This window comes from Schistocerca nitens, chromosome 5 (assembly GCF_023898315.1).
Source record: "Schistocerca nitens isolate TAMUIC-IGC-003100 chromosome 5, iqSchNite1.1, whole genome shotgun sequence".
In the NCBI taxonomy this organism is placed as follows: Eukaryota; Metazoa; Arthropoda; class Insecta; order Orthoptera; family Acrididae; genus Schistocerca; species Schistocerca nitens.
In genome coordinates this window covers 133,234,451-133,247,968 of record NC_064618.1, presented here as the reverse complement: position 1 = coordinate 133,247,968, position 13,518 = coordinate 133,234,451, and positions in this window count along the sequence as shown.

The window sequence follows — 13,518 nt, the reverse complement described above, 5'->3', positions numbered from 1 at the left end:
TCCCCGATGATAACGGGTCGAGATGACTAGAGACGTAGGTGTCGAATCTGCTGGGGCCCCACGCACCAATCTGCCCGTTGCGGCAAGTCCAGTTGATATGACAGGAGACATGGGCGATGCGTCAGCGTCTGTTGGAGGAGGAGGCGAGTAGATGTACTCTGCCACTGGTTGGTCCTCCGGTTCCCGCATGGGCACGTCGTCTGGTGGCATCCATTCTGGTGCTGGCATCGCGATGACGGGTAGAGGGCGGCGTTGTGAGTATGGAGATGTGCCAAGATCCCGAGCATCAGGGAGAGTCAAGGGTGGTGTGGCGGCATTCGGAACAGGTGTTGCTGGCACCCGAGGCCGAAGCTGGTCCGAATGACGCACTGCCACACCTGTGTCCGTCTGGATTTCATACAGGCGTCTGCCACGGTGTCTTAAGATGCGGCCCGGGCTCCATTTTGGCCGCCTGCCATATCCCCGTACCCAGACGAGGTCGTCGGCGGTGAACCGGCCAAGTGACGGCACCCGCGGCCGGGAGGTGGGAGGCCGCAGAAGATGAAGTAGAGTGCGGGGCTGTCGGCCATGTAAGAGCTCAGCCGGGCTGTGATCACCCATGGGGGTGAAACGGTAAGACGCCAGGAACTGGAGAAGCGCCTCATCAGCAGCAGAAGAAGTCAGAAGTTTCCGCATTTGAGCCTTAAACGTGCAGACCAGTCGTTCAGCCTCACTGTTGGATTGTGGATGGAACGGCGGGGCCGTGACATGCATAACACCGTGACGAGCACAAAAATCCGCAAAGTCAGAAGAGGCAAATTGCGGACCATTATCAGTAACAAGTGTAGAGGGGAGGCCTTCCAAAGAAAAAATGCGGGCAAGAGCACTGGTGGTGGCCGCGGTGGTGGGTGACGTGCAACGGACAATGAAAGGAAAGTTAGAGTAGGCGTCAATTACGAGGAGCCAATAAGTACCTAAAAAAGGTCCCGCAAAATCAGCATGAATGCGCTCCCAGGGCTTCTCAGGCGAAGGCCACGGTGACAAAGATGACTTCGGGGCAGCGGCCTATGACGCACAAGGGCCGCAGGCAGCGACCATGTGTACGATTTCAGAGTCGATGCCAGGCCAGTACACATGACGGCGCGCCAGAGATTTGGTGCGCGACACGCCCCAGTGCCCCTGGTGAAGGAGGCGCAAGACCGAAGCACGCAAAGATGCGGGGACCACAACACACGGCGAAACATTGTCAGTGGAGAGGAGGATAACACCGTCCCTAGCCGTGAGGCGGTAGCGCAAAGGGTAGTAGTTTCGCAACGGATCAGAAGTCTTAGTGGACGGGCGATCAGGCCAACCCGTCTGAATACAGCGTAAAACCCGGGAGAGGGTAGGGTCAGAACCCGTAGCAGCCGCCAGCCTGTCCCCAGTGATGGGGAACCCGTCCACAACCCGCTGCTCGGCAACATCCAGGTGGAAACACAAAAGTTCGTCCCTATCGAATGCCTGATCAGGGCCCATGGGGAGGGGAGACAAAGCATCAGCATTCGCATGTTGAGCCGTTGGCCGGAAATGAATCTCATAGTTGAAACGGGACAAGTAAAGAGCCCAACGCTGGAGGCGGTGTGCAGCCTTGTCGGGAAGTGACGTTGATGGGTGAAACAAGGAAACAAGTGGTTTGTGATCCGTAACAAGATGAAATTTTGTGCCATAGAGAAAAACACCAAACTTATGAAGAGCATAAATGATGGCCAAAGCTTCTTTCTCAATCTGAGAATACTTTTGTTGGGCATCCGTGAGCGTTTTGGAGGCATAAGCAATGGGTTGTTCCGAACCGTCAGAAAAACGGTGCGCAAGGACTGCCCCAACCCCATATTGAGAGGCGTCTGTAGCAAGGACAAGATGTTGGCCAGGTCGATAAGTAGCTAGGCACGGGGCCTGTATCAGCATAGTCTTCAATTTCTGGAAAGCCGCGTCACATGACGCGGACCAGTGAAAAGGCACGTTTTTATGCAACAGGCGATGCAACGGCAGAGCCACCGACGCTGCAGACGGTAAAAACTTGTGATAGTAGGCGATTTTCCCCAAGAAGGCCTGCAGTTCCTTAACAGACTTAGGGCGAGGAAGGGCATCGATCGCAGCGACAGTTTGTTGAAGTGGACGAATACCATCCCTAGAGAGTTGAAACCCCAAGTACGTGATAGATGCCTGAAAAAATTGTGATTTCTGAAGATTACACTTAAGACCTGCAGTCTGTAAGACATTAAAAAGTGTGTGGAGATTTTGAAGATGTTCGTCAGTGGTGGAGCCCGTGACAACAATGTCGTCCATGTAGTTGATACACCCAGGAACAGGGAGCAATAATTGTTCCAAGAATCGCTGAAAGAGAGCAGGGGCGCTAGCAACCCCGAATGGCAAACGTTGGTATTGATAGAGGCCGAAAGGCGTGTTAAGAACCAGAAACTGCCGGGAAGCAGCGTCGAGAGGAAGTTGATGATAAGCTTCTGACAGGTCAATTTTAGAAAAATACTGCCCTCCAGCGAGTTTAGTGAACAGTTCTTCAGGACGGGGCATAGGGTAAGTGTCGATGAGGCATTGAGCATTTACCGTGGCTTTGAAGTCGCCACAGAGACGAATAGAACCATTGGGCTTGGCAACTACAACGACAGGAGAGGACCACTCACTGGAAGTGACAGGAAGCAAGACCCCTGAAGTAGTGAGACGATCCAACTCCTGTTTGACCCGATCACGAAGGGCCACAGGAATGGGCCGAGCCCGAAAAAACTTAGGCCGAGCAGTGGGTTTGAGCGTGATATGAGCTTCAAAGTCGTGTGCACGGCCTAACCCAGGAGAAAAAATGGACGAAAAGGTCGTCGACAAGGAATCCAGTTGAGCATAGGGAATAGCGTCAGAGACAATATTGACAGAGTCATCTATGGAGAACCCAAAAACGCGGAAGGCATCGAAACCAAAAAGATTTTCTGCGTTGCCCTGGTCGACCACAAATATGGGAACAGTGCGAACGACGGATTTGTAAGATACCTCCGCATTAAACTGTCCCAAGAGAGAAATCTTCTGTTTATTGTACATCCGTAATTGCCGAGTGACAGGGGACAGGAGTGGAGAACCCAGCTGAAGATACGTCTGAGAATTAATTATAGTGGCGGCAGAACCGGTATCCACTTGCATGCGAATATCTCGACCAAGGATTTGGACAGTGAGGAATAACTTCCCGGAAAGGGAAGAAGTGCAATTGACAGACAACACAGAATCAGAATCAGCGTCATGTTCCTGAACATCCTGTATGCGGTCGGACTTGCAAACGGAAGACACATGACCTTTCTTTTTGCAGTTGTGACACACAGCCCAACGTTGTGGACAATCCTCGCGTGAATGTTTCGTAAAACACCTTGGACATGAAGGAAGTTGCCGGGGATTTTGCTGCAGTTTCTTAGGGGTTTGTTTACGGCTTGGCCGAGGCTGCGCGTGGGAGCGCACTGCGGCCACGTCGGCCGGCGGGGACGCGCCGCGCGCGTCGTCAACAGTGCACAGAGGTTGTATTTCCCCGACGTCACCCCACGCTTCTATTTGTGCCCCAGCGGCGCGAGAAATTTCAAAAGACTGCGCAATGGAGAGAACTTTATCTAAAGTCGGATTCGCCAACTGAAGGGCACGTTGCCGAACTTCTTTGTCGGGCGCCGACCGGATAATAGCATCCCGTACCATGGAATCGGCATAAGATTCTTTGTGAACATCAGTAACAAAGTGACACTTTCGACTGAGGCCGTGAAGTTCAGCAGCCCAAGCGCGATAGGATTGATTGGGTTGTTTGTGACAACGATAAAAGGCAACACGAGAGGCTACCACATGCGTCTGCTTTTGAAAATAGACCGACAGAAGGGAACACATTTCAGCAAAGGACAAAGACGCAGGATCCTTCAAAGGGGCCAATTGCGACAACAACCGATACATTTGAGGCGAAATCCAGGAAAGGAACAGAGACTTACATGCTTGTTCGTCCGAGACATAAAATGCCAAGAAGTGCTGTCGAAGACGTTTTTCATAATCCGACCAGTCTTCTGCCGTCTCGTCGTAAGGAGGAAAAGGCGGTACAGCCAACGACGAGAAACGGCCCGCATTTGACGCCGCGACGAAATCGCGAATCGCCGCCGTTAGAAGCGTTTGCTGTTCAAGGAGATTTTGCAAGAGTTGCTCGACAGTAGCCATGGAACCCTGTGAGTCAACGGTGAAAAGGAAAAATCCCATCCTCGTCGCCAATTGTTAGAACTTCTAGTTTAACAAGTATATTTAGAAACGACACAACACATATATGTCACAGAGTAAGTTGACATGTGAACACGTTAGCGTTCAGATAAGCACTGAGTCTCAGTCTAGCGGCCGCTGCTCGGCTGGCCGCTTAGGTGGCGCCGCTGCTGCATGGCTGGCAGGCAGACAGCGCCGCACGTAGAGGACGTGCGTAATTGCGCGGCGGCACTTTAAATGATCGGCGAGTCACAACAGTTTATACAAAATTTCATGTTTTAATTTGGAGAAAAATTGCAAGCACATTTCTTTATTAACAAGATGGATAATTCTATCTAAATGCTATTTCCCTTTTTGCATCATAAAACTCTTCTAATGTATAAACAGACATATTTAACAAATATTCCTTTAGTTTTGCTTTAAAAAGAGATTAATTTTGTCTTAAACATTTTATCTGGTCAGGGAGATGGTTAAAAATTTTTGTTCCTGACCATTTGACACCTCTCTAAGCAACTGTCAGGTTCTTAAGTTCACAATGAGGATTTTCTTTCCCTCTTGTTTTATATTTGTGATAGTTCTTATTTGATGGAAATTGTGCAGGGTTCTTAATTACAAAACACATCAGCGAATATATGTACTGGGATACAGTGGTCATTATTTGCAGATTTTAGAAAAGGTTACGGCATGATGTCCTAGGGGGTATTCCGCACATAATTCTAATAGCCCTTTTCTGGACCACAAAAATTTTCTTTGCCCAAGGTAAATTTCCCCAGAAGATAATTCCGTAACACATAACGGACTGAAGATACCCATAGTGGTTAAATCTCCAATGGAAGACATCATTCTGATAGCATACAAAGCTGAGCTCAATTTTTTAGGGTCTGTTGTATATGGAAGGACCAGTTCATTTTGCTATCAATATGTACTCCAAGAAATTTAGACACATCCATTCTTTCTGTTGGTTGATTCCCACATGTTACATTCATTTCTCTCACTTCTTTTGTTTTTGTATGGAACTGGATAAAATTTGTCTTACTTGAGTTTAGAGAGAGACCATTAATAGTAAACCAGTTAATCACTTCAGAGAGTATGTTGTTAACTGACTCCTCGAAATTAACATCAGATTTTCCACTCATGAAGATGGTGGTATCGTCAGCAAAAAGAGTAAATTTGCAAGGCAGGCTTGCACACAATGGTAAATCATTTATAAACATAAAAAACAACAGTGGCCCCAGAATTGAGCCTTTAGGCACACCACAACTAATAGAAGTCCATTCAGATGGAGCGGCGGTATCCCTTGACTCATCTGAGCTGTTTAAAATTACTTTCTGTTTTCTTTCCTGAAGATAAGATTACAGCCAGTTACCTACGACACCCCTTATTCCAAGTAGTTTGGCTTCCTGCATGAGAATGTGGTGATCTACACAATCAAATGCCTTTGATAAGTCACAGAAAACACCAATTCCTATCATTTTTTGATTTAGACATTCAAGTACTTCATTTGTAAGTGCATACACTGCATCCTCAGTTGAACAGCCCCTCTGAAAGCCAAACTGGCTCTTGTTGATAAGTCTGTTCATTATGAGGTGTTCAGTAATTTTATTGTGCATTAATTTTTCTAGAATTTTAGAGAAGGCTGTTAACAGTGAAATTGTGCTAGTGAGCTCACCTCTATCACCCTTCTTGTATAGGGGCTTCACAATGGCATACTTGAGTCTTTCAGGAAAAATGCCTTGTTGAAATGAAGCATCAAAACTATGGCACAGAATATCACTAATCCATATACATGAAAATTTCAATAAATTATTGGATACATTATCTACTCCTGCAGAGTTCTTACACTTTAAAGACCAGATGACTGTTCGAATTTCCTCTACAGTGATAGGATTAATGTACAATTTCTGGTATTATGTTGGAGTATGCATCCTGACATAAAGTCATAGCTTCCTCAACAGAGGGCCTACAGCCAATTTGTTGGGTTACTGACAGGAAATGTTTGTTAAAAATTTCAGCCACACTTTTTTGATTTTCTATTGAGTTACCCCCATGCCTGATTTTTAGGTCATTTGTGTCGCTTGTTTTTGTCTTTGTCTCACTTTTTATAATGTTCCAAATTGTTTTCATTTTATTATTAGATTTATCTATTTTCTCCTTATAGAAAAGGGCTTTTGACTTCTGTATTACTTTCTTTAAAATTTTGCAGTACAATCTATAATGATTCCATTTTTGTGTATCATTAGTAGTTCTGATTTTAGCATAAATTTCTCTCTTAGTTCTGCGTGACTGTTTAATACCTTCTGTGATCCGAGGCTTACTTACGGAATTTGGATTAATATTTTTGACCCATTTCTTTGGAAAAGATTCTTCGAAAAGGGCAGAAAAATCATTCATAAAATAGTTAAATTTGTCATTAGCATTATCAATGTTGTAAATAAAGGACCAGTCCATTAGCTGCAACTTACAGTTGAAGGACTCTCTTGCCTCTTTGTTCGTTATTCTTATACATTTCCACTGGGCAGATAGTTTAACAAGAGGGTTAACACTGTAAAGAGTGATTAATTGACCATCATGGTCTGTGAGACCATTTATAACCTGGTTTACATTAATGTTCTGGTATCTACTTACATTTAAAAATACATTGTCTATCATAGTTTGGGAATCTGGTGTGATTCTAGTGGGAAAATTGAATACATCACATTCTGGAAATTACTTCTATTGTTATTATCAGTCAGACAGTCTACATTAAAATCACCTAAGGCTACAATATCCTTTGTTTTTGAAAATAAAATTGACAATACCTGGTCCACGAGACTAAAAAATATTTTTATATTTCCTGATGGTGCCCTGTAAACAGCCAGGACTATTAATGAATTGAGATTAGTTTTTATTTCAGCAGCACATGCTTCAAAATGTTGGTCCATACAGTATTTTGTAATTTCAATTACTTTGTAGTCAAAATTTTCCTTAACATATATTGCCACTCCCCCCCACTTCTTTATTTACTCTACAGTATTGGGTTGCTAAGTTGTAACTTGGTAAAAAGGGCATGATGCAGTTGCTAGTAACATGGTGCTCAGTGAAGCACAATATCTGGGCATTATTTATACAGCCTTTCTCATTAATGTTGATAAGCAATTGGTCTATTTTGTTAGGGAGGCTTCTCACATTTTTATGAAAAATTGATAACCGTACCTTCTTTATTTTGTCAGTGCTGTTATTTCTTGACAGATTCCACAGGAGTCTGCCTAAAGTCAGTTAACTTAATTAAACTCTTGGTTCATTTTAAATGTAGCCATCATTTTCACTTCTAATTCCACAGAAAAACGTAGTACCTATGTTTAGAAAGTGAAGTACACAGTGTTTTTAACATGTGATTAAAAACACTTTATTTTAAACATGCCAATCCTGAGTACTGTAATATTTGGAAGGACAGACAGACAGAGACAGACAGATGGATGAAAAGGCTCCGCGAATGTGGTACTAACCTTTTTGGCAAATCCCCAAAAAGATGACCGTTTATTGATGTAGTATATACGTTAAAGGTCACTGAACCTGTAATTACTTTGTAGGTTAAATACAAAATTATTTGTACCTTCCTTTGAAGCATATGACTACATAGCTTGATTTATGTATCACCAAGAGAATGCCTGCTGATGAACTTAAGCTTAGCTTTCTTTCACAAGCATTCCTTCACAAGCAATTAATTTCCTGCTGGCACATTTGTTTCAACTTGTCAGCATGCTGCTAAACATATGCATATAGAAGTTTTGATACAAATTCATTTTGAGCAAAATAACATCAGTTTCAGGGGTCTCAGTGGACACAGTGTGTGACTAAAATGATAAGAAGCTTTTATTTTTATCAAAGGAAAAAGCTATTCATCACATTGTTCAACAGTGTTTATCACAGTGACAGGTTTTTGCCCTGCAGATGTCCAATGATTGTGTCATATCTCATATTCACTCAGAAATTCTGTTCTTGTGTTTTCATCTAGAAATATTTGTGCTATCTTTGTATGATTTGCCTTTGTCTGGAATCATTACGAGTTTTGTCAGGCAGAAACATGGGAATTTCCTTGATCATTTCTTCATGCTGCTTAAAACAAGTATCAAGTTTTATAATCACATGTTTAATAAAAGGAAATTTATGCTTCAGTGGTAATCAGATTACCTTCCATTAGGAATGTGGAGGCACTCAACAACTGTGATATAAATTTTAAAATGATGGAGCACAGCAGTTGTCCTTTACTTGCAGGTTTTATTAAGCAAATCTAGATTTCAGCTAGTGCCTAGCCATTATCAATGCATTATTTTATAGTATCAATGCATGTCCGTCTGTTACAGTTCGTTCAAGAGTCTTGAATGAAATATAATGACAATTTTATTTGTGATAGCAATAATAATGATAGGAATTTCAATAGATAATGGGGAAATACCGTATTTACTTGAATCTAAGCCGCACCTGAAAAACGAGACTCGAAATCAAGGACAAAAAAAAAATTTCCCGAATCAAAGCCGCACCTGAAATTTGAGACTCGAAATTCCAGGGGAGAGAAAAGTTTTAGGCCGCACCTCCAAATCGAAACAAAGGTGGTCCATTGTAATATGAGACACAATTTAGGTCGAATGAATGACGATACACCTACAGTAGTTTGCTTCATGTCATAAGGTTAGCAGTAAAGCTTTACCAGGTAGCCATTGCTATGCGTCAGATGCTCCGTCTGTATTTATACGTTGTTGTTGTTGTTGTTGTTGTGGTGGTCTTCAGTCCTGAGACTGGTTTGATGCAGCTCTCCATGCTAACCTATCCTGTGCAAGCTTCTTCATCTCGAAGTACTTACTGCAACCCACATCCTTCTGAATCTGCTTAGTGTATTCATCTCTTGGTCTCTCTCTACAATTTTTACCCTCCACGCTGCCCTCCAATGCTAAATTTGTGATCCCTTGATGCCTCAGAACATGTCCTACTAACTGGTCCCTCCTTTTTGTCAAGTTGTGCCACATACTCCTCTTCTCCCCAATTCTATCCAATACTTCATCATTAGTTATGTGATCTACCCATCTAATCTTCAGCATTCTTCTGTAGCACCACATTTTGAAAGCTACTATTCTCTTCTTGTCCAAACAATTTATTGTCCACGTTTCACTTCCATACATGGCTACACTCCATATAAATATTTTCAGAAACGACTTCCTGAAACTTAAATCTATACTCGATGTTAACAAATTTCTCTTCTTCAGAAACGCTTTCCTTGCCATTGCCAGTCTACAATTTATATCCTCTCTATTTCGACCATCATCAGTTATTTTGCTCCCCAAATAGCAAAACTCCTTTACTACTTTAAGTGTCTCATTTCCTAATGTAATTCCCTCAGCATCACCTGACTTAATTTGACTACATTCCATTATCCTCGGTTTGCTTTTGTTGATGTTCATCTTATATCCTCCTTTCAAGACACTGTCCATTCCATTCAACTGCTCTTCCAAGTCCTTTGCTGTCTCTGACAGAATTACAATGTCATCGGCGAACCTCAAAGTTTTTATTTATTCTCCATGGATTTTAATACCTACTCCAAATTTTTCTTTTGTTTCCTTTACTGCTTGCTCAATATACAGATTGAATAACATCGGGGAGAGGCTACAACCCTGTCTCACTCCCTTCCCAACCACTGCTTCCCTTTCATGCCCCTCGACTCTTATAACTGCCATCTGGTTTCTGTACAAATTGTAAATAGCCTTTCGCTCCCTGTATTTTACCCCTACCACCTTTAGAATTTGAAAGAGAATACTCCAGTCAACACTGCCAAAAGCTTTTTCTAAGTCTACAAATGCTAGAAACGTAGGTTTGCCTTTCCTTAATCTTTCTTCTAAGATAAGTCGTAAGGTCAGTATTGCCTCACGTGTTCCAATATTTCTACGGAATCCAAACTGATATTCCCCGAGGTCCGCTTCTACCAGTTTTTCCATTCGTCTGTAAAGAATTCGCATTAGTATTTTGCAGCTGTGACTTATTAAACTGATAGTTCGGTAATTTTCACATCTGTCAACACCTGCTTTCTTTGGGATTGGAATTATTATATTCTTCTTGAAGCCTGAGGGTATTTCGCCTGTCTCATACATCTTGCTCACCAGATGGTAGAGTTTTGTCAGGACTGGCTCTCCTAAGGCCATCAGTAGTTCTAATGGAATGTTGTCTACTCCCGGGGTCTTATTTCGACTCAGGTCTTTCAGTACTCTGTCAAACTCTTCACGCAGTATCGTATCTCCCATTTCATCTTCATCTGCATCCTCTTCCATTTCCATAATATTGTCCTCAAGTACTTGCCCTTGTATAGACCCTCTATATACTCCTTCCACCTTTCTACTTTCCCTTCTTTGCTTAGGACTGGGTTTCCATCTGAGCTCTTGATATGCATGCAAGTGGTTTTCCTTTCTCCAAAGGTCTCTCTAATTTTCCTGTAGGCAGTATCTATTGTACCCCTAATGAGATAAGCCTCTACATCCTTATATTTGTCCTCTAGCCATCCCTGCTTAGCCATTTTGCACTTCCTGTCGATCTCATTTTTGAGACGTTTGTATTCCTTTTTGCCTGCTTCATTTACTGCATTTTTATATTTTCTCCTTTCATCAATTAAGTTCCATATTTCATCTGTTACCCAAAGAGTTCTACTAGCCCTCGTCTTTTTACCTACTTGATCCTCTGCTGCCTTCACTACTTCATCCCTCAGAGCTACCCATTCTTCTTCTACTGTATTTCTTTCCCCCATTCCTGTCAATTGTTCCCTTATGCTCTCCCTGAAACTCTGTACAACCTCTGCTTCTTTCAGTTTATCCAGTTCCTATCTCCTTAAATTCCCACCTTTTTGCAGTTTCTTCAGTTTTAATCCACAGTTAATAACCAATAGACTGTAGTCCGAGTCCACATCTGACCTTGGAAATGTCTTACAATTTAAAACCTGGTTCCTAAATCTCTGTCTTACCATTATATAATCTATCTGAAACCTGTCAGTATCTCCAGGCTTCTTCCATGTATACAACCTTCTTTTATGATTCTTGAACCAAGTGTTAGCTATGATTAAGTTATGCTCTGTGCAAAACTCTACCAGGCGGCTTCCTCTTTCATTTCTTAGCCCCAATCCATATTCGCTACTATGTTTCCTTCTCTCCCTTTTCCTACTCTCGAATTCCAGTCACCCATGACTATCAAATTTTCGTCTCCCTTCACTACCTGAATAATTTCTTTTATCTCATCATACATTTCTTCAATTTCTTCATCATCTGCAGATTTAGTTGGCATATAAACTTGTACTACTGTAGTAGGCGTGGGCTTCGTGTCTATCTTGGCCACAATAATGCGTTCACTATGCTGTTTGTAGTAGCTTACCCGCACTCCTATTTTTTTATTCATTATTAAACCTACTCCTGCATTACCCCTATTTGATTTTGTATTTATAACCCTGTACTCACCTGACCAAAAGTCTTGTTCCTCCTGCCACCGAACTTCACTAATTCCCACTATATCTAACTTTAACCTATCCATTTCCCTTTTTAAATTTTCTAATCTACCTGCCCGGTTAAGGGATCCGACATTCCACGCTCCGATCCGTAGAACGCCAGTTTTCTTTTTCCTGATAACGACGTCCTCTTGAGTAGTCCCCGCCCGGAGATCCGAATGGGGGACTATTTTACCTCCGGAATATTTTACCCAAGAGGACGCCATCATCATTTAACCATACAGTAAAGCTGCATGCCCTCGGGAAAAATTACGGCCGTAGTTTCCCCTTGCTTTCTGCCATTCGCAGTACCAGCACAGCAAGGCCGTTTTGGTTAATGTTGCAAGGCCAGGTCAGTCAATCATCCAGACTGTTGTTGCCCCTGCAACTACTGAAAAGGCTGCTGCCCCTCTTCAGGAACCACACGTTTGTCTGGCCTCTTTATACGTACCCTTCCTTTTTCACGTGCTTTGTCTGGTTTGAATTGATTGCGTAGTTTTCTTTGATCTGATAGTGCCGTTCTCTTTGTTACAGGTGTTTACGGCACTCTAAGCTAAAAATCTAAAAATGCATTATTGTACTGCATCACGCATTGTTTGTCGCATTCTGATAATATGTGTTTACGACCTTGCGCCGCTCGCGGCATGGCTTGCTTTTGTGCGCGCTATCGCCGCTTAACAATAAAAAAAAGAGGAATTGTCTCATTTGCGAAACAATGGCAAGAGACTGCTATTTGTTGTTACTTACACTGCTGCTTTCTTTGATAATGATCAACAAGAACCAAATAATAGACTGCGTATGATAGAAGATGTTCTGAATGAGAGTTTAGCTAAAATTTTTCTCCGTTTGAAGTTCTTTGCAGACGCCTCTTTTGTACATTACAATCTGCACAGAAATTAGAGTCATCTTAGATTTAAAAATCTAGTCAAATGCCGTGCTTCATTTCTGACTGTATCACTATTAGGCATAAGAATACTACGAATATAAACATGACATTATATGTATATTCTTCCGCGTTTTCTATTGTCTCACACTAGTATCGTAGTTTATTCGGCTGACGGATGTAAATGAGACAGTAGCAAACACGAAAAAATACATGGCAAAATGTTTATATTCATATTATTCTTATGGTGAAGAGAATACAGCATGTGATTCACAATTCATAAAACTTCCTATTAGCATCCATCTCTTCTCACAGGTAGGAAAAAATTCAGAACTTAAAGCTGGCCATATTGACAAACATCCCAAACAGTCTTGCCAGTCGGATTTTCATAGTACATTGGAATGCTGCTACATTCGAAGATGAACAAAACAGAATTTGTATTTACTTCGTTGGATAATGTATGAAAATGCAGTGGTCGAAACTCGGGGCGGAGAAAAAAAGCTCGTTTTCCACATTTTTTTAAATTTATTTACTGACTCAGAGGTTTTGGCGCCAGTATTTATCTTTGTGCCTGCAAAGCAAGCCTGTGTAGCGCTACATATATTCGTCGGCTGAAGTTAGTTGTGGCGGCACCTACCCACATTTTTCAGAATTTCCACTTACTTTGCACTCGATTCTAAGCCGCAGGCGGTTTTTTGGATTACAAAAACCGGAAAAAAGTACGGCTTAGATTTGAGTAAATACAGTGATAATTCTGATTCTTTGCAGGCATCTACTGCTGCTGTTGAGACCGAATAGCGTTTGCAGATACAGAATCATGATAATAGTAGGAATAATTTTAACAATTCACAATCTGTAAAAGGTACAGCTAGATTGTAGCCACAACAGCCTAATCACAGTGCAAAAA